This window comes from Amblyraja radiata, chromosome 13 (genome assembly GCF_010909765.2).
Source record: "Amblyraja radiata isolate CabotCenter1 chromosome 13, sAmbRad1.1.pri, whole genome shotgun sequence".
Taxonomy (NCBI): Eukaryota; Metazoa; Chordata; class Chondrichthyes; order Rajiformes; family Rajidae; genus Amblyraja; species Amblyraja radiata.
The window spans coordinates 45,108,180-45,134,428 of record NC_045968.1 but is presented as its reverse complement, the minus strand read 5'-3'; the positions used below and the strand labels follow the sequence as shown (position 1 = coordinate 45,134,428).

The 26,249-nt window shown below is 42.7% G+C and overlaps 1 protein-coding gene across 2 annotated transcripts in view; it reads left to right on the top strand.

The window, feature by feature from the left end:
• The window catches only part of pid1 (phosphotyrosine interaction domain containing 1), a 127,885-nt gene that overhangs the window by 12,772 nt on the left and 88,864 nt on the right, over nt 1-26,249 (top strand). Inside the window, exon 1 of one of the 2 annotated variants that reach the window (XM_033031923.1) lies at nt 7,278-7,406. The exons of the other annotated variant lie outside the window; for it this stretch is intronic. The gene's annotated coding sequence lies outside the window, so the exon portion shown is untranslated. Of the gene's footprint in view, nt 1-7,277; nt 7,407-26,249 lie in introns of those variants that run through there. 2 annotated transcript variants of the gene reach the window in all.

The following is a 26,249-nucleotide window of genomic DNA, read 5'->3' as shown; positions in this document are numbered from 1 at the left end:
CCGCCATTCAGTGTGATCATGGCTGATTATCCCCAATCAGTACCCCGTTCCTGCCTTCTCCCCATATCCCCTTACTCTGCTATTTTTAAGAGCCCTATCTAGCTCTCTCTTGAAAGCATCCAGAGAACCTGCCTCCACCGCCCTCTGAGGCACTGGGTATAACTGTTGGGTTTCCAGATCAGCGGAGATAACTGTATGAATTAATTAAAAAAATAATCAAAACCGACTATTTATTGGCCAATCTTTACCACTTTATTGTACAATCACCCTTGTGGTAGGTTCTGTCCGAAGAAGGGTCCAGAGATGCTGGCTGTCCGGCTGAGTTACTCCAGCATTTTGTGTCTATCTTTGAGGTAGGTTTAGCTTGCATTCACGTTTAGCACAGACATTGTGGGCTGAAGGGCCTGTTCTTGTGCTGTACCGTTCTATGTTCTAATCAGGAGTCTTGAGTCATCAGAGGCTGCGTTATAAATATCATCCAGGCTTCATGGAGAAGCTTCCGGAAATAACAAGACCACTTCCAAAATAATTACAGGGAAGATGTGAGAAAGCCCTCCATTGAAGCCACCATCAAGATAGTCCCATAGAAAATTACTGACTTAGTTAAACCAAGCACTGACCTTGTGCAGGTTCAAGCCTTTACCAAGATAGTTCAAGTCGGCAATCATCACATCGAGCTCTGCAAACTGTAAACAAAATGCGCTCAATTGATGCATGATACAATTCCAAACCGAGGCAGGATCGCAACTGGGCGCAAACAACTGTATTCAATCAAATTGAAACTGTATGTAAACAAATCATTAGGGATTGTTGTTTATATTTGTTAGTGGATATTTAGCAACAAATGCTGGTAGAGCTGCTGCCTTTCAATGCCAGAGACCTGGATTCAATGCTGTCCTTGGGTGCTGTCTTTGTGGAGTTTGCATGTTCACCCTGTGACCAATTAGGGTTTCCTCCCATCTCCGTTTGTAGATTAACTGGCATCTATAATTTGCCCCTAATGTGTAGGGAGTGGAAGGGAAAATGGGATGACCTATAACTAGAGTGAACCGATGATCGATGTGTAGTCAATGGGACAAAGGGCCAGTTTTCATGGTATCTCTCTCAGCTAAAAACAAAACTAATGCTTTTGTACAAAACGCTTTCTTATTTTTTCCTCTTGTGTTGCAACCTTGGTCCACAACTCTGAGCTACAAGTTGTATAAACATAGAATAAATAGAAAGCATTTTATCTGGATGCATCACAGCATGGTTTGGGAACAGCTCCATCCAAGACCACAAGGAATTGCAGGGAAAATTTGCACGCAGTCCAGACCATCACGCACACCAACCTCCCTTGCATTGACTCCATGTACATTTAACTCTGCCTCGGTAAGGTCACCAACATAATCAAGGACAAGTCTCACCCTGGGCATTCCTTCTTCTCCCCTCTCCCATCAGGCAAGAGGTACAGCTGTTTGAGTATTCATTCCTCCAGATTCAGGGACAGTTTCTTCCCAGCTGTTATAGGCAACTGAACCATGCTATCATCAACTAGAGAGCAGTCCTGACCTACAATCTACATCACTGGAGACCCTCGGATTATCTTTAATCGGACTTTACTGGAATTTATCTTGTACTAAACACGATTCACTTTATCCTGTATCTGTACACTGTGGACGGCTTGATAATAATCATGTACAGTCATTCGGCTTACTCTATTAACACGCAACAAAAAGCTATTTACTGGATCTCGGTACAGGTGACAATAAACAAAACTAAACTAAACATTTCCCAATTCTTCGGATCTTAAATTTAGGCATAATTTAGTGTTGGAGTGAAGTCAGAAGGGACTGAAATTTAAGTTGCAGCTAGTCTGAAGGAGAACTGCTGTTAGGAAACAATGGGAAATATTGGGAAGACTTGGAATAAGCACAGGAACTTCATTAGCGAAAGAACAATGCTGACATGTGAAATGATTTTTGCAAACAGTGAGAAAATATCAGCTATGCCTATTGAGTGAAACACCTGGCCATGCATCTCCTGTTTACTGATAACATTGATACTGAGCTGTTAGAAAGCTGTTTGGTGCCTAATGAATATTCCATTGCTCCATCTGAAACATTGGCAAATTAAAAGCAACCCAGAGAGAGTTATCCATGCCAGGTTTCAAATTGCTACAGTCTGTTCTCAAATATCTCTCTCCTAGAGCAACCATCAGTCTGAAGGGAATGTTCAGATGGTTGATCTAAGATCATCAGACATAGGGGCAGAATTAGGCCATTCAGCCCATTCGATCATGGCTGATCTATTTTTCCTTCGCAACCCCATTCTCCTGCCTTCCCCCATATCCTTTTTACTAATCAAAAACATCAATCTCTGCTATAAAAATACCCATTGACTTGGCCTCCACCGCTGTCTGTGGCAATGAATTCCATACATTCACCACTCTCTGGCTAAAGAAATTCCTCCTCATCTCTATTCTAAAAGTGTTTTTTTTTATTCTGAGGATGTGCCCTTTTGTTCTAGTCTCCCCCCCCCCCCCCCCCCCCCCCCCCCCCCTGATGGAAACCCCCTCCACGTCCATTCTATCCAGGTCCTTGCACAACACTTCATGTGTGAGATGATCTGCAGTTTAGTGGTGAAAGTTGTGTTTGGATGACAATCTACTGCAATTTTATTACTTGTAGAAACACAAACAAATGAAGTGTATTAATTATTTTTGCAATCGCAATCAACATTATCTTCCACCCATATAAGTATGTTTGAACCTTCGTCGGTGCAATTTGTGCGCTCAAACCAGTTATTTAACATTTTGATCGATCAATTGCGCAACTGAACCGACTGTAATTGTTTGATGTTGGACTGGTTAAGCAAACAAAGGAAATCAATGGATAACATCTAAACGATTTAAAGTATGTTAAGCTTCTGGGTGAGAGGTAGGTTGAGAGGATAGCCAATTGCAATTGCAAATCCGCCATTTAAAAAATGTCTCAATGTTAACGGTGAATACTTGAACAATCCACATGTACAAAAGGATGAAAGAGTTCCTGATCTACAGTTTAGTTTAGCGATACAGTGCGGAAACGGGCCCTAGAGCCCACCGAGACCACACACACGAGGGACAATTTACAATCGTTACCGCAGCCAATGAACCTACAAACCTATACATCTTTGGAGTGTGGGAGGAAACCAATTCAATTCAATTCAACTTTATTGCCATTGCACAGATACAAGTATGGGTACAACGAAATGCAGTTTAGCGTCTGTTCGTAGTAATAGTGCAATGTAGAAATAAAAATACAGAATAAGCAAACAATGTGGACGGAGAGACTGGAGAAACCAGAGCACCTGGGTGGGGGAAATCCATGTAGTCACGAGGAGAATGTACAAACCCATAGTCAGGATCAAACCTGGGTCTCTGACGCTGTGTGGCATCAACTCTATGTCGCCCATATTCATTGACCTTTCAAGATCTTTTTAAGAATCTGTTTCCCACTAAATAATGAAATGTGAGCAAGTGGTCGAATGTAACAGCTCCAAACTAATAGAGAACATATTTTACCATGATAGACACCAAGACGATTAAAATGCACTGATATGACAGTACCTGCAGATAAATAAATGGTAAAAAAACAATTGGTGCTGTTATTTGTGTAAATTCTGTTGCTAATTGAATCAGTTTGAACTGTTTTCTTCTCTCCATTAACTATATCTTCTCTATTCTATCTCTTTGAAATGTTACAAAAACTACCACATGGAATAAATTGCTTTGGAATTGACTGTAGCCTCAGTGAGTAGCCTTTCTGTACAGAAAATAAAAATCCTCATCTAACAATGAGGGGAATTACCAGCAAATTATGTTTTAAGGATGAGGTGCTATATCCCAATAAACCTAAATATATTAAGAACTTAACTTTCCACCTAAAGAAAGAGACATGGTCTTAAATTAACAATGTATGCAGCACTCGGTCAGTACTGCACTGAAGTATTAGGTCCTCTGTTGAAAACCAAGTACAGGTGAGCCTGTTCATGCAAGAGTCAGTTGTATTGACTCAGAAGGCTCAAATCCTTCAATGTGTGTAATGATATGCTGCACATGTTTTACAACACTGTGGTTGCAAGTGTTATTTTCTACGCTGTTGTCTGCTGGGGCAACAGCATTAGGGCAAAAAACAACAAGAAGCTGGTCAAACTGGTTAAACGAGCTAGCTCAGTGCTGGAGGGGAGAGTAGACTCTGGGATGGATGTGCTTGAGAGGCGTATGAGGCACAAGGTGCAGGCCATCCTGAAAAACCCCGGGCATCCCCTCCATGTAATTCTGGAGAGTCAAAAGAGCACTCGGAACAACAACCGGCTCCTCTCCCTTCCCTGTAGAACGGAGCGGTTCAGGAGATCCTTCACCCCTGCAGCCATTAGATTTTATAATTTGGACCGCTAGGCTGTAGGGAGACGCATTTTGCAATTTTTAATTTTAAATTGTTAATTATTGGTCTTTTTAAGTATTTATTGCTCTCAGGTAGTGTCCACATTGTATTCTATGTATTTTCTGTCTGCGTTCGTTTTGAATCTGTGGGTTTGTTGGTTGGGGGCTTCTGGACATCTGAATTTCCCTGAGGGGATCAATAAAGTATTTATTATTATTATTATTATTATTATTATTATTGATATTTGTGCTACAGATTCATCTTTGAGAACAGATAAGGCTCAAATTTAATATCAGTTTGTGCAAAATATGTAGAAACAAAACAGCTGCTTGTAACAACCTGATCATGTTTTCCAGTTATCGGTAGTTAATGGGTAATAAGATGATAAGATAAGACTGATTCTCAATAGCTACCGATTCTCTTCAATATGAAAACAACATGCAGATGCTAGAAATCTGAAGTAAAAGAACAAATGCTGGAAACTCTCAACAATTTCGACAGAATCTGTGGAAAGAGTCTGTATGGAGTTTGTATGTTCTCCCTGTGATCGTGTAGGCTTCCTCCCATACCAAAGACATACAGGTTTGTAGGTTAATTGGCTTTGGTAGAATAGTAAATTGTCCCTAGTGTTTGTAGGATAGTGCTAGTGTACGGCGTGATTGCTTCACGGCGTGGACTCACTGGGCCGAACGGCTTGTTTCCACGCTGTATCTCTAAAGTCTAAAGAAATAATTAACTTTATTAGGTCCAGAACCTTTTACCAATGGTCTTATGAAGAGTCTCAGACCTGAAGCGATTTTCCTCTATTCACAGATATTGCCTGAATGTTTCCAGTTTTTTTTGTTTTGACTTCTAATTCTCTCGCTCTGTTCCCCATCAAAGCAGAATTCCTCCACTTAGTAGTCTTTTTTAAAAACAACTAACTAAATGAAGACACATTAGGATTTTCTGCCTTGTGAATAGTTAAAACATTAAATATGTAAAATGTCCAAGTATTATTTTCATGTACTGTACAGAGGTGGCACGGTGGCACAGCAGTGTATTACACCACCAGAGAACTGGGTTCGATCCTGACTATGGGTGCTGTCTGTACGGAATTTGTACATTCGCTCTGTGACCGTGTAGGTGTTCTCAGGTTGCTCTGGTTTCGTCCCACACTCCAAAGACACGCATGTTTGCAGGTTAATTAGACTCTGTACATTGTCCCTTGTGTATAGGGACAATTTACACACAGGTGATTGCTGGTCAGCCCAGGCTTGGTGGGCCGAAGGGCCTGTTGCTTGGCAATTTCTAAACTAAACTATCTGCTGCAGCAACAGGGATTAACCGCTGTGGCACAGCATTTCCAGCAGAGAATAGGTGTGAACTGTCTAAATAACTGGTATAGAGTTGCATAGAAACTAGGAGGCCACACAATCCACACCAATTCCCATCCACTGGGAACCCCAACCAATCTCCCTGGACAAAGCATTTTCCACCAGAGTCTCTCAGACACTAACATGACAAGCAGCTCCATCCCCAGCTCCCTGTAACAACCAGTACCTCCCTATGATTCCAGTTGCCAATTCTCACTGAGGCACCCTCACAGTACAACCCCATTGCCAGCTCCTGGTTTGACCCTCACCAACCTGCAAGCCCACGTCCATTTCCATACCTGGCACAACAGCTCTACCAACCTTCAGGCCCAGCACACCCCTACATTCGATCCCAGACTGAGCCATTTACCCATCTTTCAGTTTGAGTCCCACCGTGTGGTCAGCTCAGCGGTTGCATAAACACCCATCTCCTAGCACAATCACGCCATCTCGCTGGTCTGATTCCAAACATACGTGCAACTAGTCATAGAATCATACAGCGTGGAAACAGGCCCTGCGGCCCAACTACCCCACGCCGACTAACTTGCCCCGTCTACCTTCGTCCTGCCTGCCTCTAATCCTGTCCTATACATGTTCCTGTCCAAATGTTGTTTAAACATTGTGATAGTCCTCCGACAACTCGTTTCACATACCTGCCACCTTATGTGTATGTTAAAAAAAAATTGCCCCTCAGGTTCCTATTAAATCTTCCCCATGCCCCTCAATTTAAAGTTATTCCTTTGGTTCTTGATTCCCCTGCTCTGGGTAAAAGACTGTGCATTTACCCTATCTATTCCCCTCATGATCTTATACACCTCTATAAGATAACTCCTCATCCTGCACTCCAGTCCTGGTCTTGCATGATTTTGGGGCTTACCTGGATCAGGGTCCACTCCAGTACATCGAGTACGTGGACTGGACTTTGGACATTTTGTAAATGGTGCCAAAATATGGTGACATGCATGTGTGATCTATGAGAGATCTAAGAGAATTTCACTGTGCAGTACATTCATGACATTTTGTACATTCTACAGAACTTTTAGGAAGCTATTTAGTAGAGCACTCACTTTCTATCCTGCTGAAGTTTGCATCTGTGATAAAATATTTAAATATTTTATCAATATAATATTCATTGGTCAGCATGCACCAACATTTTGACATGCACAACACATGCCGATCATCCTCTAGGCATCCAGAATTTAAGCCTTCTTTGAATTCTTCACTGCATTCTCTGAGCTCAGGTTATGGATTATTACTGTCATTTAATTTTAATCAACGGAGGAACTTAATTCCAAGTCCAGCACCTAAGCTAATTATATTTTGTATCACAGTTGCAAACTGGAATTTTTAATTCAATGGAAAGTACATTCTTTTTGCAGACTGTCAAACCTAAATAACCTGAATACAAATACAGTTTTGAAAAGTTGGAATTTATTCACACAAGTAAAATTGCAAAATGGTTCTTGTGAAAGGTGTGCTGGATGAAGATGTTAAGATCTCCAATTTGCATCTGCAGCAGTCCTGAAACGGTCAGTGATTCGGCTGTTAGTGCTGAGGAATATCAGTTCCAAAGGACTTCCTGCCTCGTCCCAATTGAAACAATTCCAGCGTAAAGCTGTTCATCAGCCGCAACTGGCAAATTAAGGTAATTAAGTTGGTTAGTGTAGGAAATGGGGAATTGATAGCAGCTCAATGGGGCTGCTCATCGGACGGAGGCTGTGACTAGGTTTCAAAGAGAGCATTTATTCCATGTTAACCCTATGTATCACTTTATTTCAAATATTGCGATTTTCTTAACCGTATTGCTGTTTTCAACAATGAGAGTTGCCTCCATTTCAAAAATCCAGACAACGCCATTTGATCTCAGTGTTCAAAAGGGAACTGCAGATGCTGGAATATCGAAGGTACACAAAATTGCTGGGGAAACTCAGCGGGTGCAGCAGCATCTATGGAGCGAAGGAAATGGGCGACGTTTCGGGCCGAAACCCTTCTTCAGACTGATGGGGGGTGGGGGGGGGAAGAAAGAAGGAAATGGGGAGGAGGAGGAGAAGCCCGAGGGCAGGCGGATGGGAGGGTGGGAGGAGACAGCTAGAGGGTTAAGGAAGGGGAGGAGACAACAAGGGCTAGCAAAATTGGGAGAATTCAATGTTAATGCCATACGGACGCAAGGTCCCCAGACGGAATATGAGGTGCTGTTCCTCCAATTTCCGCTGTTGCTCACTCTGGCAATGGAGGAGACCCAGGACAGAGAGGTCGGATTGGGAATGGGAGGGGGAGTTGAAGTGCTGAGCCACCGGGAGTTCAGGTAGGTTATTGCGGACTGAGCGGAGGTGTTCGGCGAAACGATCGCCCAACCTACGCTTGGTCTCCCCGATGTAAATCAGCTGACACCTAGAGCAGCGGATGCAGTAGATGAGGTTGGAGGAGATACAGGTGAACCTTTGTCGCACCTGGAACGACTGCTTGGGTCCTTGAATGGAGTTGAGGCGGGAGGTGAAGGGACAGGTGTTGCGTTGCAAACCCACTGACTCACATGGCTATCTGGACTACACGTCTTCCCACCCTGCCCCCTGTAAAGACTCCATCTCCTACTCCCAATTCCTCCGCCTACGCCGCATCTGTTCCCAGGATGAGACATTCCATACCAGGGCATCGGAAATGTCCTCGTTCTTCAGGGAACGGGGATTCCTCTCCGCCACCATAGATGAGGCTCACACCAGGGTCTCATCCATACCCCGTAACACTGCTCTCTCTCCCCATCCCCGCACTCGCAACAAGGGCAGAGTCCCTCTGGTCCTCACCTTTCACCCCACCAGCCGGCAAATACAACACATAATCCTCCGCCATTTCCGCCACCTCCAACGTGACCCCACCACTCGCCACATCTTCCCATCTCCCCCCATGTCTGCCTTCCGCAAAGACCGCTCCCTCCGCAACTCCCTCGTCAATTCTTCCCTTCCCCCCCGCACCACCCACTTTCCGTTGCAACCGCAAGAAATGCAACACCTGTCCCTTCACCTCCCCCCTCGACTCCATTCAAGGACCCAAGCAGTCGTTCCAGGTGCGACAAAGGTTCACCTGTATCTCCTCCAACCTCATCTACTGCATCCGCTGCTCTAGATGTCAGCTGATTTACATCGGGGAGACCAAGCGTAGGTTGGGCGATCGTTTCGCCGAACACCTCCGCTCAGTCCGCAATAACCTACCTGAACTCCCGGTGGCTCAGCACTTCAACTCCCCCTCCCATTCCCAATCCGACCTCTCTGTCCTGGGTCTCCTCCATTGCCAGAGTGAGCAACAGCGGAAATTGGAGGAACAGCACCTCATATTCCGTCTGGGGACCTTGCGTCCGTATGGCATTAACATTGAATTCTCCCCATTTTGCTAGCCCTTGTTGTCTCCTCCCCTTCCTTAACCCTCTAGCTGTCTCCTCCCACCCTCCCATCCGCCCGCCCTCGGGCTCCTCCTCCTCCTCCCCTTTTCCTTCTTTCTTCCCCCCCCCACCCCCCATCAGTCTGAAGAAGGGTTTCGGCCCGAAACGTCGCCTATTTCCTTCGCTCCATAGATGCTGCTGCACCCGCTGAGTTTCCCCAGCAATTTTGTGTACCTGCCATTTGATCTCATGTGTCTGATCGTCCCGTTCAGTAAGATTATGGCTGATGTACATCAGTGTCACTTTTTGTACTGTCCCCTAATCCCTTGATTTCATTGACATCTAGCAATCTATTGAACGCTATCTTAAATATATTCAGCCACTGGGCCTCAGTGGCAGTCTTCAGTGAAGAAAATCAAAGATTCACTATTGTCTGGTGGAAAAGTTTCTTTCCATTCATGTCCTGAACGTCTGTTCCTTTATTCTGAGTCAATGAACCCTAGCGTTAGGCGCTCCAGCGAGAGGAAAGATCATCTCCATATCTGTCTTGCAAAACCCCTTAAATGCATTGCATATTTCAATAAGAAATATTGAAACATTTCAATAACCTCTTGTTCTTCTACACTCAAGAGTGTATAGGCCTGGTCCACTTTATCTCTTCCCATATTGAAATCAATGTCTCTCCTTCCCCCGCCAATCCTGGGGATTAATCTAGTGAATCTTTCCTCCATCACAGGTGTACAGTGCATTCAGAAAGTATTCGGACCCCTTCACGTTTTCCACATTTTGTTGTGTTTCAGCCTTATTTTACAAATACTTATGTAAATGTGATATTTCAGTTATTTATTTTCAATTACTTTGCAAAAAATTCTAAGCACCTGTTTTCACTTTTATATTATGGGGTATTGTGTGTGGATTGATGATTTAAAAAAAAGATTAAAATCAATTTTAGAATAAGGCTAACGTAACAAAATGTGGAAAAAGTGAAGGGGCCTGAATACTTTCTGAATGCACTGTTTATCGCTCTATCACAGGTATATCCTTCATAAGTAGAGAAAGTAGACCTTATGCAATATTCTAAAGTGGTCTCATCGGGATCCTGTGTAATTACAGTATGACGACGCCTTTATTCTTGTACTCAAATCCTCTTGGAATTAAGACCACCATTTGCTTTCCTAATTGCTTGATGTCTGAAAGGCCTCTTGATGTCTGAGAATGTCCACTGGATTTCACCCAACAAAAAATACGTAACTATCATGAAAATACTGTGGTACGTAACAGGAGGGAAAACAAGGAAATGAAACAAAAATAAAAAAGACACATTAAATTTTCAATGGCACGAATATTACTACAGACACTCCCTGACTTATGTAAATGCGACCTGCATAAATTAGCACTTACGTAAACACTTTTGTACTCAGTTCTGAGTGCAATCAAGGCAGTTTGTAATTTCCACAACACTATACGCTCGCTCAAGTTTACATTGGAAACAAGCCGGCAATGGCGGCGGTGCTTACCCAGAAGGCCGTGCGCTGCAGAAAGTGCCCTGACACCACTATGGCAGCAAAGCCTCAAAAATACCACGACTGCTGACAAAGGCAATTGTGGCAAACGGGATTTGGCTAAACCAAAAATGGTTTGGCTGAGCCAATAAATAAAAGGTTCGGAAGAAGGTGCAATGACATTGATCAGATTGTTACGTCTTTCATCAGTTGAACAACATGGGATTACTTGCACTTTTACCTTCTTCCGTTCCAGAATTTAAACGATTTGAATTTATGCCTTCAGAAAGTTGTTTTACTGTCACTGGGGAATTGTTAGGAAGGAAGATCCTCGAACGGTTTGAAAACTACCTTGAAAACACTACTCAAATGCTAAAACATCAAGGTCTGTGTCATGTTCATGCTGAGATGCATGTTCTTATTTTACTGCTTTCGGACATCTTCTTTCACAAAGTTAAAGAATTAATGGTACAAGAACCAATTGCTTGTACCTCATCCTCAAGTACAAATACATCAGCGTACACCCAATGCAGCTAACTGTTTCAAGCAGGATAGAGACACGAAGAGCTGAGTTTTATTGGGTCTGCACTATATCCACTATAAAATCTGCACATTATGTAATAATTTATGAACAACATACAACTGTTGGAGGAACTCAGCAGGTCAAGCAGCATCTATGGAGAGAAACGGACAGACGACGTTTCGGGTCAGGATGCTTCCTCGGGTCTTCCTGCAATAATTTATGCTGCAGCCCAAATATGTCAACTTTTGTTGACCACCCAGGAACAAAAATAGATAATGCCTGTCATCCCTACCTCCACCCCTTCTCTACACTATGAAATAATATTATGTACTCCACTAGACTAAGAATAGTCCCACTGCTGGATGGCACAGTGGCACTGAGGTACAGTCGCTACTTCACAGCACCAGATATCTGGGTCCAATCCTGATTACAGGTGCTGTCTGTACGGAGTTTGTACATTCTCCCTGTGACCGTGTGGGTTTTCTCCATGTGCTCCAGTTTCCTCCTGCATTCCAAATGCAGGTTTCTAGATTAATTGAGCTTTAGTGTGTAGGATGCAAAAGTGAGATAACATAGAATAGTAAGATTAAACGAGAACTTATCAGTTTGAAGTTTGATCTGTATTTTATGAGGAGTTACGATGAGGGATTACGTGAAGAACCCGTCCAGCACGCATGCGCGACATACTTCAAAGCAGCGGTGTGGAATCACAGACAGACACAGTAATTGAAATAAATATAGTAAAGAAAAGGAGAGCTTAGTTACCAGTTTGATCTCTATTATTGAGGGTGGGAGCGGAGGGCACGTAATCCCTCATCGTGACTCCTCATAAAATACAGATCAAACTTCAAACTGGTAAGTTCTCGTTTAATCTTACTATTTTACTTCGGAGTCACGTGAGTGACTACGTGAAGATTTTAAAGCTCTGTGATTTCAAACCGTGTAACAGTTCATACTTCACTCGCTGCCGAAGTCATTCGAGGGAGGAAGTATGTTATCGTAATCAACCATGAATCTGTTTGTAAAACAAAAATGGTGTTATCAACAATAACAAGACAAAAATACTCCCCCGGGCTTAAATTATATATTTGCAGATTCTAATGTTATTTCTGCAACCGATACAGGTTCTGCCAGCGGCTTGTTACAAAGTTAGGAACGTATACTCCCTAGACCACCCCGCTGTAGCCAGGATGTGGTCCATAGGCACGTCCATCCTCTTAGTCACTGACGTGGAAGCTGCCCTGGTGGAATAAGATTTATACACGTTAGTATTTACTCCAGCAACTCCCAGTACCTGCTTGAGCCACTAGAGATAGTTTAGCTCGTCACCCGACCATGAGGTTTCTTGTGGCTGACCCATGAGGCTTTTTCCTCTCCCTCGGGTATTTCTTATTGTGTCAATGTGGTTCATTAAGTGGGTCATGACACATAACCGTGGTTCAGGTGGGTATGCCTGGACTTCCATGATTGGACCTGATGTTCCTGGTCTGCTCTGTTTGGCCAGCCCCTGAATGGAAAATGTGACACTATCAGGTGTTATCACCATGTTGTCCAATCGCAGTAGATGGAAGGACTGGGTCTTTGTGCTGAGGTAAGGCCGTCAGCATATCCATCTTCAGAGTAGGCTGTTCCAGGGTGAGGGACCTGGCTGGTGATCATCCCCTAAGGTACGTCAGGATCTCACTGACTTCCCAATTTGGGTGTACCTAGTTCTGGGGAATGGGAATTGAATATACCTCTCCTGAATTTGATCACCAGTGGGTGGTACCCTTGCCCTGTTGTCGTGGTGCCTGAGTTGAATAGGCTGACAGGGTACTTCTGGCTATATTGATGGCGCAGTAGCTGAGTCCTTCATTGTGGTGAAGGCCTGCCAGGAACTCCAGTACAGGTTTTGTTGTAGTTGAATGTGTAGTTCCTGAGTTTGAGCAGTTTCTTCCCACGTATGTTCCCTAGTGGATATGCGACGGAATGCTGTCATCATGTTGATAGTGCTGTCTGATCCAGGCCCAGCAGTGGTCTTCCCAATTCTGTAATCCAGGCCCTTTCTTCCTGCAACCTAGTAGTTTATCGTGGCATGGATGGTTTATGCCTGAACTGGGTGGGTTGATAAGCCTAGGCTATTGGGAATCATAGGGTTTTGATGACCATGTCGAGGACCATTGGGAACCATGACTGTGGGTTTAGTCCACTGTATTTTGCGTAGTACCCGACTGATGAGACCGTAGTACCTATTGATGAGGTAGAAAGAAGGGGAGAACATAGAGATTAGTTTCCCCCCCCCCCACCTCAATACGCGGGAATATATCCATGCCGCTGCCTTGAGTTGGTTCCATGCGACATACATTGGTACGTGGCGATTCAATTGGAATATAAGGTAATCGATATCTGGTGTCCATATTGTTTTGTAATCTCAGCAAATACTTTTGGTTTAAATGTTCGTTTACAGTATTTAGCTCACCTGACAGGTAAGTTACTGATGGTCAAACATGTTTGACGACATACGGTTACCAATTGTTAAATAAATTGTCACATAATATCGATTTTATTCCGCCCAAGTGGTTTGGTATATGCCACCACTGTGATGTTGTTAATTTATAAACGAACATGCAAAATGGTGCACTACTCAGCAATATGCTTGCCCAATAGTAAGTAAGTTTTATTTATATAGCACGTTTTAAGTCAACTCGCATTGACACCAAAGTGCTTTACAAAAATAGATAATACGTTTGCATACCATAGAAAAAGGTTAACAAATAAAGAAAATGGACAACACATATAGAGTTCTACACAAACGTTCCCCCCCCCCCCACAGCAGAATCGAATTTCCACTGTGGGGAAAGGCACCAGAATGTTAAGTCCTCTTCCTCTGAAAACCCCCGAGGTCGGCCCATTTGTGGCCTTGCAGCCAGTCCGATGAATATACTCAATAGAACATACTCAATATTTCTAACTAGGTTTAATGCCCAGTGTCTATAGTGATGACAACTCCAGATTAGTCCATTTGCCACCATATTCTAGGTATGGGATATAGTTTGAACACTAGTATCTCAGCTCATTGGAAAGGTACAATGTTCAGTGGCTGGTAATGCTGCTACTTTCCCAATTACTTTTGCCACGTAGTTGATAGGTGGTTAAATGTTACCATAACTGATAGCATTAATGAATACCAGATAGACAATGTTGTGGATGGGGTCAACGTAGATATCTGGATAATATGACAGAGCCCAGGCTAAAATAAGTTAGTAGCTAATGCAGCTGATATAGCTATTCCAAGGATAGTCTGTCGTTAATATATAGACATGCCATGACGAAATGTTCCTTAAGTGTCAGGGCTGGTTTGAAATTCTGGAATAGCTTCTGCTCATACTGTCAATGCTCACAGGATTATTTAGCAAAAAATTAATGATCCCAACTAATCAGATTAGTTACGTAAACTCTTAATGCAACATCCCTACATGATTCATTCAAGCAGCCATAGACATACAAAATATTTACTAGAGGCTTTACAAGCTTTAGTGTTTATTCAAATATTTTTAAATGTTTGCCAAAGTATGCGTGTGTTAAGAAACATTAAAGCAGCTGGGTAAATATATTTTTTTCATTGAAGGCTGATTAAAACTAAGAGAAAACATCTGGGTGAAGATAGCATTACGATGTAGGCATTGCCTGAAGCCTTCACTGGACATCCATAGAAAAGGGAAATTAGATAAATCATCTGCCGTAGTGGTTGATAAAGTCACAGCAGGGCCATCCTGAGGAACTACTTGAATCAACATCAAGTATTAGGGGGGTTAGAAATGTCACTTTGGGCACATTTGCCAATCTGGTAGAAGTGAAGCTCAAAACTACTGGATTTTTTTGCCCACCTGATTTTCATTCAAACTCATTTTAGTTTGGCTTAGTTTAGAGATACAGTTCAGAAACAGGCCATTCAGCCCAAAGCATCCACGCTGACCAGCGACCCCTGCTCACTAACACTATCCTACATTTATGCATTATTAAATGTAAAATCTGTTACAGGCCAGTAAATTTTGGGGAGGTTTTAAGGGCCTGCCCCACTTTCACGACCTAATTCACAACCTCTGCCGAGTTTGCCCTTGACTCGTACTCACAGCATGGTCGTAGGAGGACGTAGGTAGGTTGTGATGCTAGTCGTAGGTACTCGTGACATCAAGTAGGTCGGGGCGTTTTTCTAGCATGATGAAAAATGTCCACGAGTTAAAAAGGTTGTGTATTAGGTTGTGAAAGTGGGACAGGCACTTTAGAAGATTACATTTTTTTTTAATGGTATGCTTTTAAAAAACATTTTCTTAAGGCATCTGGAACAAGTGCCAGGTGTGGTGGTGGAGCAGGTATGATAATGGCATTTACGAGACTTATGGATAGGCACATGTATATGCAGGGAATGGAAGGATATGAATTATGTGCAGAGAGATAAGAGTGGTCTTGGCATCTTGGTCAGCACAGACATTGTTGGCCGAAGAACCTGATCCTGTGCTTTTTTATTTCTAAATGTTTTACATTATTCATGAATTTTGAGGAGTAATGATGCATTTTGATGAATGAAACTGAAAATTGGTTTATCATAACTTGACACTGATTAAGAGAGAGACGCAAGGAACTGCAGATGCTGAAATCTTGAGTAAAACATAAAGTGCAGGAGTGACTCTGGGTCAGGCAGTATCTGTGGACGGAGTGAATAGGCGATATTGTCCCAGCCCAAAGCGTTATCTGTCAAATCTCTCCACAGATGCTGCCTGACCCATAGAGTTACTCCAGCTCTCTGTGTTTTGACACTGGTTAAATTGGATATGTCTTGTATCTATTAAAACTAAAAATCACATTAAATCACATTTAAAACCAATTTTTAATGCACAATGGTAAGATTTTTTAGCAAATTAAGAAAACAAATTAAATTCAAAAACATTTTCAAACATGTCAATTAATATAGAAACAAGGAACTGCAGATGCTGGTTTACAAAAAAGACACAAAGTGCTGGGGTAACTAAGCAGGTCAGGCAGCATCTCTGGTGACATTTCAGGTCAGAACCCTTCTTCAGACTAATAATCTTAGACCTAATAAAACAAAAATGGCAGATCCTCCTGACTGTCTCACACAGATCAAATAAAGTAATACTCCGTATTAGTGGTTATTTGTTACTGAGAGTGTAGCCAGTTTTGTTCTCAGGACCAGCTTCGAGTCTGTTCAACAAACACAAAAGATCAGGGAAAGTCGATTAGCACTGGTCATAACTTGCACTTGAAGCTCCCATCTTTTCTGCAGTCATTTGCCATTTTTGACCAAATTATGCTGAATGACTCCAGGCCTTTGAGTTTAGCAGTGTGAAAGTCAAATAGACTTGATGGGCAGGGGATATGAGAAGTCAGAGTTGTTGATTTTGACTTTTAAAGCTGAATGAGAAACAACAACAGTAAATTGAGTTGTCGTCCTGTGTTACATCAAACCCAATCTTTGATTCTGGACAATTTGACATGCATCTTTGACTAGCTGAAATACAGAATCTCGCCAAATTGCAAGTGATTGCCCCATTCTAATCTGAGGCTGTGCCCTCTGGTCTCACCAGTGGAAACATCCTCCCCACCTCCACTCTATCAAGGCCTTTAACTATTCAGTAAGTTTCAATGAGATCTCCCCCCCCCCCCCCCCCCCCCCCCATCCTTTGAAGTTTATTTCTCGGTTTATTTCATAGTAACTCTTGAGACCTTTTATTGTTCCTGAGCTTCTTGTGCCAAGACTTGTTAATTCTGTGGAACCCAAATTATGTGACAATCTTGACTATTAGAAGCACAGAAGAGCAAATTGTTGATTTATTTCAAACATTCACGATGGAATTGAATTTATCCCTGACCTAATAAGAAGTGGAGGAATAATTTATTTTCCGTGTTGGAGATTTTATGTGAAAATATTGAAGCATTCCCAAGGACCTTTCTAGTGGATGCACGGCATCTTCCGTAAGCTCATGTGTGTGGATAGTTGATACATTACTTGCAAACGTCTTCCTTTATTCTGGGTCCATAGACGTACAAAAAGGATTTCATGATGCAATGGTCAAGAGCAGCGGTTACCTGTGCAGCTTTCACTCCCGGAACCTGAGAGGTTCTGATCCTAAGCCTAAGAGTCCAAGTCCATAACTCCCTGAAAGTGGCAACACAAGTAGATAGAATGGTAAAGAAGTCTCATGGTATGCTTGCCTTTATTGGTCAGGGCATTGAGTATGAGTCAGGGAGTCATGATGGAGCTTTATAAGACTTTGGATAGGCCTCTTTTGGAGTATTGCATGCCGTTCTGGATGCCCCATTACAGGGAAGATGTGGAGGCTGCGGAGAGGGTGCAGAGGAGGTTCACCAGAATGATGCCTGGATTCGGGGGTATTAGCTGCAGGGAGAGGTTTGACAGACTTGGATTTGTTTGCAAAGGAATGCCGGAGGTTGAGGGGAGACCTGATAGAGGTACAGTATATAATATTGTGAGATGGCTGGGTAGTGTAGGCTGTCGGAACCCTTTTCTCAGGATGGAAATATCAAATGCTCGAGGGCTTAGATTTAAGGTGAAAGGAGGAAAGTTTAAAGGAGTGTTTTGTGCGAGGTTTCCATACAGAGGGTGGTGGATGCCTGGAACATGCTGCCAGAGGGTGGTGGTGGAGGCAGATAAGATAATGGCATTTTAGAAACTTTTGTTGAGGCCCATGGATATGGATTATATGCAGGCAGATAAAAGTTGGTCTTGACATCATGTTCGGCACGGATAGAGTGGCAGTTCCATGCTGTACTGCTCTTTGTTCTCAGTTCAATGTTCTTAAACCCTTTTTTCAGTGACTTCGTATAAAATCATTGCTCTTTATGCAAGGTGGAGCAACAAACCGTGGTTTCTTGGATTATAATGCTGAACTCTCAGTGATTAATACCATTGACTTGGTAGTGAAGCCGAGACATTGGTTTAGTTTAGTTTATTATTGTCACATCTACCACGTTACAGTGAAAAGCTTTTTGGTGCGTGCTATCCAGTCAGCGAAAAGACTGTACATGATTATAATCAAGCCGTCCGCAATGTACTGATCCACAGTGCAATAAAGTCCAATGAAAGATAGTTCGAAAGTCTCTAATGAGGTAGGTGGGAGGTCAGGACCGACCTCTAGCTGGTGAGAGGACTGTTCAGTTGTCAATAGACAATGGACAACAGGTGCAGGAGTAGGCCATTCGGCCCTTCGAGCCAGCACCGCCATTCACTGTGATCATGGCTGATCATCCACAATCAGTACCCTGTTCCTGCCTCCTCCCCATATCCCTTGATGCCGTTATCTTTAAGAGCTTTATCTAACTCTTGAAAGTATCCAGAGAATCGGCCTCCACTGCCCTCTGAGGCGGAGAATTCCACAGAACCACAACCCTCTGTTTGAAAATGTTTTTCCTCATCTCCGTTCTAAATGGCCTGGCCCTTATTCTTAAACAGTGGCCCCTGGTTCTGCAATCCCCCAACACCAGGAACATGTTTCCTGCCTCTAGCGTGTCCAATCCCTTAATAATCCTTTATATTTTAATAAGATACCCTCTCATCCTTTTAAATTCCAGTGAATGCAAGCCCAGTCGCTCCATTCTTTCAACATATGACTGTCCCGCCATCCTGAGAAATAACCCCGTGAACCTACGCGGCACTCACTCAATAGCAAGAATGTCCTTCCTCAAATTTGGAGACCAAAACTGCACACAATACTCCAGGTGTGGTCTCACTAGGGCCCTGTACAACTGCAGAAGGACCTCTTTGCTCCTGTACTCGACTCCTCTTGTTATGAAGGCCATCATGCCATTAGCTTTCTTCACTGCCTGCTGTACCTGCATGCTTACTTGTCTGATAACAGCTGCGAAACACAGTCCCTGAATCACAGAGGTACGTGATTCACAGAACAAAAGAAAAAATTGGTGGATAGGTTCAATAGCTGCTATATACCAACACATTCATTATATCCTAAGATGAAGTGAGCAGTTGCAAAACTATAATGTTTTAATATGATTTAATTGCTCAAAATGGAGGCTTATCCCCAATTACTTATGTTTATGTATAAAATTCTGACAACTTAAATGTCTGAAATTGTCAGGTGCCGTGATCTGACTATCGTTAGTAAGGTCACATTAAATAGGCAGTGAACCATGAGCTTCAAGCTTTAAATCATGGATGGAGTAAACCAATGGGGAAAAATAGAGCACTGGATATGTGACAGTAATGCGAATGAGATCTATTCCCTTAAACCTTAAAATATAGCAATTTAAATTTGGAAACACAGCGCAAGAGTAAAAAGAATAAAACTGATGATACTTTCAACAGAATTATGACCGATTCTTTGCTTTGCTGAGAAATAGATAATGTTATGTTATTGCTCCAAAATATATGGTGCCTCTGTACTGCCAAATGTTGCGCATAATTCCGACAGGTTTTCAGCAACAACAAAAAAGCACAGTGCAATTATGATGAGTGTATTTGTTAAAAATCCATGTGTTACAGGAAGTCATAAATTATTTGTAGCAATTTAAACATTGAAATCTATGAAATATTGTTTGCCACACAGACATAACAAAAAGTTTAATAAGTATACTTAAAGCAATAACTATTGTTTTAATAACTGATCTCTATCAATGGACTCGTGTTGCAACATTCTCACTTTGAAAACTGCCTAAGATTAAAGGTTGCATGCTAAAAGTTTGGATGTACACATCTGGATCCAACATGTATCCAGGGGATGTCTGTGTCAGACCTCTCGCTGTGAGAATGAGTTATAAATAAAAAGATTACAAGAGAGCCATTCTGCCTGTAATTTCTTTTCCTTGGAATTTAGAATTCGATTCAATTGTTCCCTGTAGATGGAAACCTCATAAAATCAGGCCTTTGTTAAGAAACGTAAATTTGTGACTTTCATTTTCTCGATTTCCTTCTGTGAAGAAACTCTGCCTGCCACCTTTGGGTAAATTCTGTCAGTTAGCTCGTTGCCAATTCCTGTTGCACATAAAGTATGTGTTCAGGGCTGCAATCATTGGATTATCTAATATTCATTGGCTGTGGGTTCGGGTCTGCCAGCACTGCGAGACCTCCTAGAATCTACCCTTTATTTTTGTTTCATAAGAAGTACAAGAGTAGGATTGTAATTCTTTGGCCAGTCACAACATGGACAAATACCAAACTCTAGCCACCTCTTACTAACTTCAATTACCTTCCTTCTCAAGTGTTTTTACAGTTCCCTCGTGGAACTGCTAACTCTATTCATTCACGGTGGCGCAGCGGTAGAGTTGCTGCCTCGCAGTGCCAGAGACCTGGGTTCAATCCTGACTATGGGTCATGTCTGTACGGAGTCTGTATGTTCTCCCTGTGACAGCGTGGGCTTTCTCTGGGTGCTCTGGTTTCCTCCCAAATTCTAAAGATGTGCAGCTTTGTAGGTTGACTGGTTTCTGTAAATTGTCTATGTGTAAATTCTACGTGTAGGATAGAACTATTGTACAGGTGATTGTTAGTTGACATGGGCTCGTTGGTTGACGGGCCTGTTTCCACGCTGTATATCTAAACTAAACTAAAAACACTGCCTCCTTCAACTCTTTCTAGATAAAATAAGCAAATTAAAAAAGTCCAGTGCACTTTCCGTCCTTCATGCTCCTGCTTTAAGGGCCTGTCCCACTGTACAAGCTAATTCAAGAGTTCTCCCGAGTTTCCCCTGATTCGAACTCGGTGAATTACGGTAATAGCCGTTCGTAGGTACTCTGGGCTCTCGTGGACATTTTTCAACATGGTGAAAAATCTTCACGAGCTTACCGCGTTTCCCGAGTACCTGCCGTTAGCGTTACGAGCCGCTAAGAGACGTCCCGAGCTCCGACGTACCCGCTACGTACATTCTACGTGCTTACCACGAGTTTGATTTTTTTCTTAAAACTCGGGAGAGCTCTTGAATTACCTCGTACAGTGGGACAGGCCCTTTACAGTGTTAATTGGGCTCTGGAATTAGTGTGGTGCTTCTCACACTGTTGGCATTTTTACAAGTAAGTGCTGCAAGTTTGGGATTCCCTGATTGAATGCTGAAGTGCTGATCGTGGCCCATTCTCCAACGGCATTAACTGACTGGGCTCCAACCTTGGATTCTTCATGTGTTCCATCCATGCAGCAGTTCCTCAAGCTTTAAACTGGGGAACCTGCACCCTGAACCTGTGCCAAGTTAGATCTGGCCCAGGAACCGCGACTCCATTTGTTTGCACAGTGAGGAACAGGTGTGAGGAAACTCTTAACAATTCTTTTTAACTAATTGAGTTACATGCTTTAATTTAAAAGTAAATTAACTGGGTGGGTGGCACGGTGGCCCGGGTTCAATCCTGACTGTGGTGCTGTCTGTATGGAGTTTGTACGTTCTCCCCATGACCCCCATGGGTGTGCAGCGTAGGTTTACAAGGTTAATTCCAGGGATGGCAGGACTGTCATATGCTGAGAGAATGGAGCGGCTGGGCTTGTACACTCTGGAGTTTAGAAGGATGAGAGGTGATCTTATTGAAACATATAAGATTATTAAGGGTTTGGACACGCTAGAGGCAGGAAACATGTTCCCGATGTTGTAGGAGTCCAGTACCAGGGGCCACAGTTTAAAAATAAGGGGTAAGCCATTTAGAACGGAGACGAGGAAACACTTTTTTCTCACAGAGAGTTGTGAGTCTGTGGAATTCTCTGCCTCAGAGGGCGGTGGAGGCCAGTTCTCTGGATACTTTCAAGAGAGAGCTAGATAGGGCTCTTAAAGATAGCGGAGTCAGGGGATATGGGGAGAAGGCAGGAACGGGGAACTGATTGGGGATGATAAACCATGATCGCATTGAATGGTGGTGCTGGCTCGAAGGGCCGAATGGCCTACTCCTGCACCTATTGTCTATTGACCGCGTGGGTTTCTCTGGGTGCTCCGGTTTCCTCCCACACTCCAAAGACGTACAGGATTGTAGGCTTGGTAAAATTGTAAATTATCCCGAGTGTGTATAGGATAGAGCTAGTGTAGGTCACTGATCGGCACGAACACAGTGGGGCGAAGGGCCTGTTTCTGTGCTGTATCTCCCATTAGTGGGAGAGTCTATGACCAGAGGCCAGAGACTAAAAGGAGATCCTTTAGAAAAGAGATGAGGAGGAATTTCTTTAATCAGAGGATGGTGAATCTGTGTAATTCATTGCCACAGACAGCTGTGAAGGCTGTCAGTGGATATTTGTAAGGCAGAGATAGATAGATTCTTGATTTGTATGGTTGTCTGGAGTTATGAGGCAAAGGCAGGAGAATGGGGTTGAGAGGGAAAGATAGATCGACCATGTATGAATGGTGGAGTAGACCTGATGGGCCGAATTACCTATTTCTGCTAAAACTTATGAATGAAGCATGAGTTTACACCTCAGTGTAAATTGAGCGAAATTTACAGTAATGGACCAGAGTGACAATAAATAAGAGTAACTTCAAAAAAGGGATATAAAAACCAATGAATCATAGATAAAAAAACACCAGATGGTTTCCCCTCCAATGTTCAGTCAGGTTGCAACTATATTTACACCCAAGCTGTCTTCTGAAATGAATGTGGAAATGCTTCTATTTAAAAATGTATCAATGAAACCTATTATATTTTTGGACTGCAAAATCTTTGATCTTCACGTACCATTTCATTAGACCCAGCAGGGTGGCATTGGTTCAGTTGTTCACAATAGGTGGAAAATAATATGTTGACCCCCAGAAACACCTGAAACGTAGACTGCATGAGTTGATGAAGCATAATTACCAACAGAATAAAACTGACTGGGGACTGTAAAAACTTTATTTCATTTTTTTACTGGATCGAACCTCTTGCTGCCTCAAGACATGATACATGACCCCTTTTAATGCTTAATGCTGTTCCCTTCGTCTGGCATTGAGAGCTTACATAGAAGGAACATATAAATTTGAACATAGGAAGAGCATGCTTGCCTTGGAGGCTGTTCTGAGTGGATTAACTTCATTGATTCCTGGGTTGAAGGTTGTATTATGAAGAACAATAGAACAGGGTGCATGAACACTCTTTAGAGTTTAGAAAAAGGAAATCCAATCGCATTGAACCATTAGATTCTGAGACTGGTTGACAGATTTCAGAGGGATCAAGGGACTAATCGTGGAGTAGAGAGTAGTGTTTCTGAATAACGGTTTTAGGACTGAGATCAGGAGAAATCTTTCGACTTGGGTTGTGAGCAATTGCCATTCTCCACCGAAAGTACTTAATTACTGATGCCATCAACAAAGAGAAACAAGAGGTAACGGGATTAGGTAGGAATGGCAACTTTAGCGAGAAGATAATCCGTAATCTCATTAAATAAAAGTTCAGTTTTGAAGCAAAATGTGCTACTCCTACTTTCTTACATACCTTAACTTGCCAAGTCCCCCCCCCCCCCCCCCCCCCCCCACTGCAAAATGCACATGATTAATGACAGAGATTCAGCCAACACCAAGGGATTAAAAATTGTGATGAAAGTGTGATTGGGTTTAATATATTGGATCAGGGATCTTCCCTGGTTCGGGGAAGCAAAATAGTGGGCGAAAGGCCTTGTGGAATTTTTGTTTCAACAAAATGTGGTCAATTATAGGCTTACAATAATATAGAAAACATTAACAGCACCGTGTGCCTAAAGCATATTGCTGAAGGTGTTTAAATATTTCATTAAAAATCAGTATATTTTGAACACAGCACAAGACATGAACACCAATTTAGTAGATATAATGATTTATTCATCATTAATGGTCCACTTTAAAATAATCAGGGATTACAGATTGTGTGTTTAATGAAAAAAAAACTTGCATGAACTTGGCATCATATTTTTTCTTAACTTTATACACTGTACGGCCAGCTCTTAAACTAATAAATTGACCTATGTTTGAAAAACTTGAATGGTTGATTGATGTTTCTTCTGAAAAATTCTACACATTTCCCTTTTACTGCTTATGTTCCTTTTCAGTTGTCAAAACGATTGCTGTAACCACATTCTCTTCAACGTGCATGCCAAGAGCTGGTAAAATAAAAGGCTGTATTGTTCATATCATTATTGGAGCACATTGATCTAATGCCAAAAATGGGAATGAATGCCTGGAAATCTCGGACTCCCCCAATAGGAATTTTGAGGTGCTCTCAGCAACCTTTCTGTAGCTGGAAATTTCATAGTTCTCCCCAAGGGACTTTATTCCATTTGAAGATAGAAGGTAACGAAAGAAAATGATGCGAGATATTAGGAAGTATGTGATACACAAAACACCCAAACCTGCAATGTTCCTCAAACCCTCCTTCCAAAATTCAGTTTATTTGCAGTTAATGGAAAATAATTTCATAAAGACATATGAAATGCATTTGCTGTGGCATCAGCAGTTCGAAAGAGGATAAATTATTTTTCTTCATTTTTCTGTTGGTAGCGAATCAAAACAAATTATTCCAGAAATAATCAGCAGGACAAAACACAGAGTGAGGTTAAATGATCTGATGAGTTTAGTTTAGTTTAGAGACACAGCGTGGAAACAAGCTCTTTGACCCACCGAGTCCGCGCCGACCAGCGATCCCTGTACACTAACACTATCCTTCACTTTAGAGACAATTTACAATTTTTACCTAAGCCAATTCACCGACAAACCTGTACGTTTTTGGAGTGTGGGTGGAAACCTGAGCACCCAGAGAAAACCGGCACGGTCACGGGGAGAACATACAAACTCCGTACAGGCAATACCCGTAGTCAGCATTGAACCTATGTTTCTGGCTCTGAAAGAGTCTATAAGAAGGGTCTTGACCCGAAACATCATCTCTCCATCTTCTCCACAAATGCTGCCTGACCTGCTGATTTACTCCAGCACTTTGGATTAAACAGGCCATTTTTAGTTTGCAATCAATGTGGTTTTGCAGGGCATAATGCTGAAACCGTGTTCAGGTTCTACATTAATAATTGAAAGCAAGGGTGGCTTATAAAGCTAGATACACATGTACCGAGGTGCCTATGTGGAAGATCCAAAAATGTTTCGGGGCAATTTAGGTAGGCTATATAAATGGGCAAGGACATGGTAGATAGAATATAATGTGGAAAAGTATTATATTCTTTGGCTGGAAACATAGAAAGGCAGTGTATTTGTTTTAGACCAGAGGTGGGGGTCTGTGCATTTATGTAAATAAAGCATGGTGCTCGGACTCCACCATCATCGAGAGTCACTGCTCAGCTAACCTTGAGTTCCTCTTGGTTAGATGCAGACCGTTCTATCTGCCCAGAGAGTTTACCTCCACTGTTGTGACTGCAGCCTATATCCCTCCTGATGCTAATGCCAAGCTTGCAATGAAACAGCTGCATACTGCCATTAGCAAACAACAGACTCACAACCCCGAGGCAGCCTTCATTGTTGCGGGTGACTTCAATCACTCCAACCTGAAGACTGTACTCCCCAAATTCCACCAACATGTCTCCTTCGCCACTAGAGTAGACAAGACACTGGACAAAGTCTACACTAACATGGCTGAAGCTTACAAAGCCGTCCCCCTCCCCCACCTTGGTCAGTCTGATCACCTCTCATTGTTCCTGCTCCCTAAGTACTCCCCACTCATCAGACGGGTTAAATCCACTGTGAGGACAGTTAAAGTCTGGTCAGAGGAAGCGGACTCCACACTTCAGCAGTGTTTTGGAAACACTGACTGGAAGGCGTTTGCAGCCCAGGCCACCCTTGACTCCCACACGGACATTGATTCCTACACATCCTCTGTTCAGGACTTTATAAACTCCACCATCAATAGTGTCACCTCCCTCAAACGGGTGACCATATTCCCGAATCAGAAGCCATGGATCAACAGCGAGGTCAGGCTACTGCTGAAAGCACGGGACACCGCTTTCAGATGCTGTTCATCCAGGGCTAACCTGAAGAGGGGCATCAAGAAGGCCATAAGCTCAGGATTGAGGAGCACTTCAACAACAACTCCGACCCCCGACGCATGTGGCAAGGCATCCAGGCCATCACGGACTATAGACCCACCAACACCACCCCCACATCCAGCGATGCCTCCTTCCTTGAGGAGCTTAACCACTTCTAT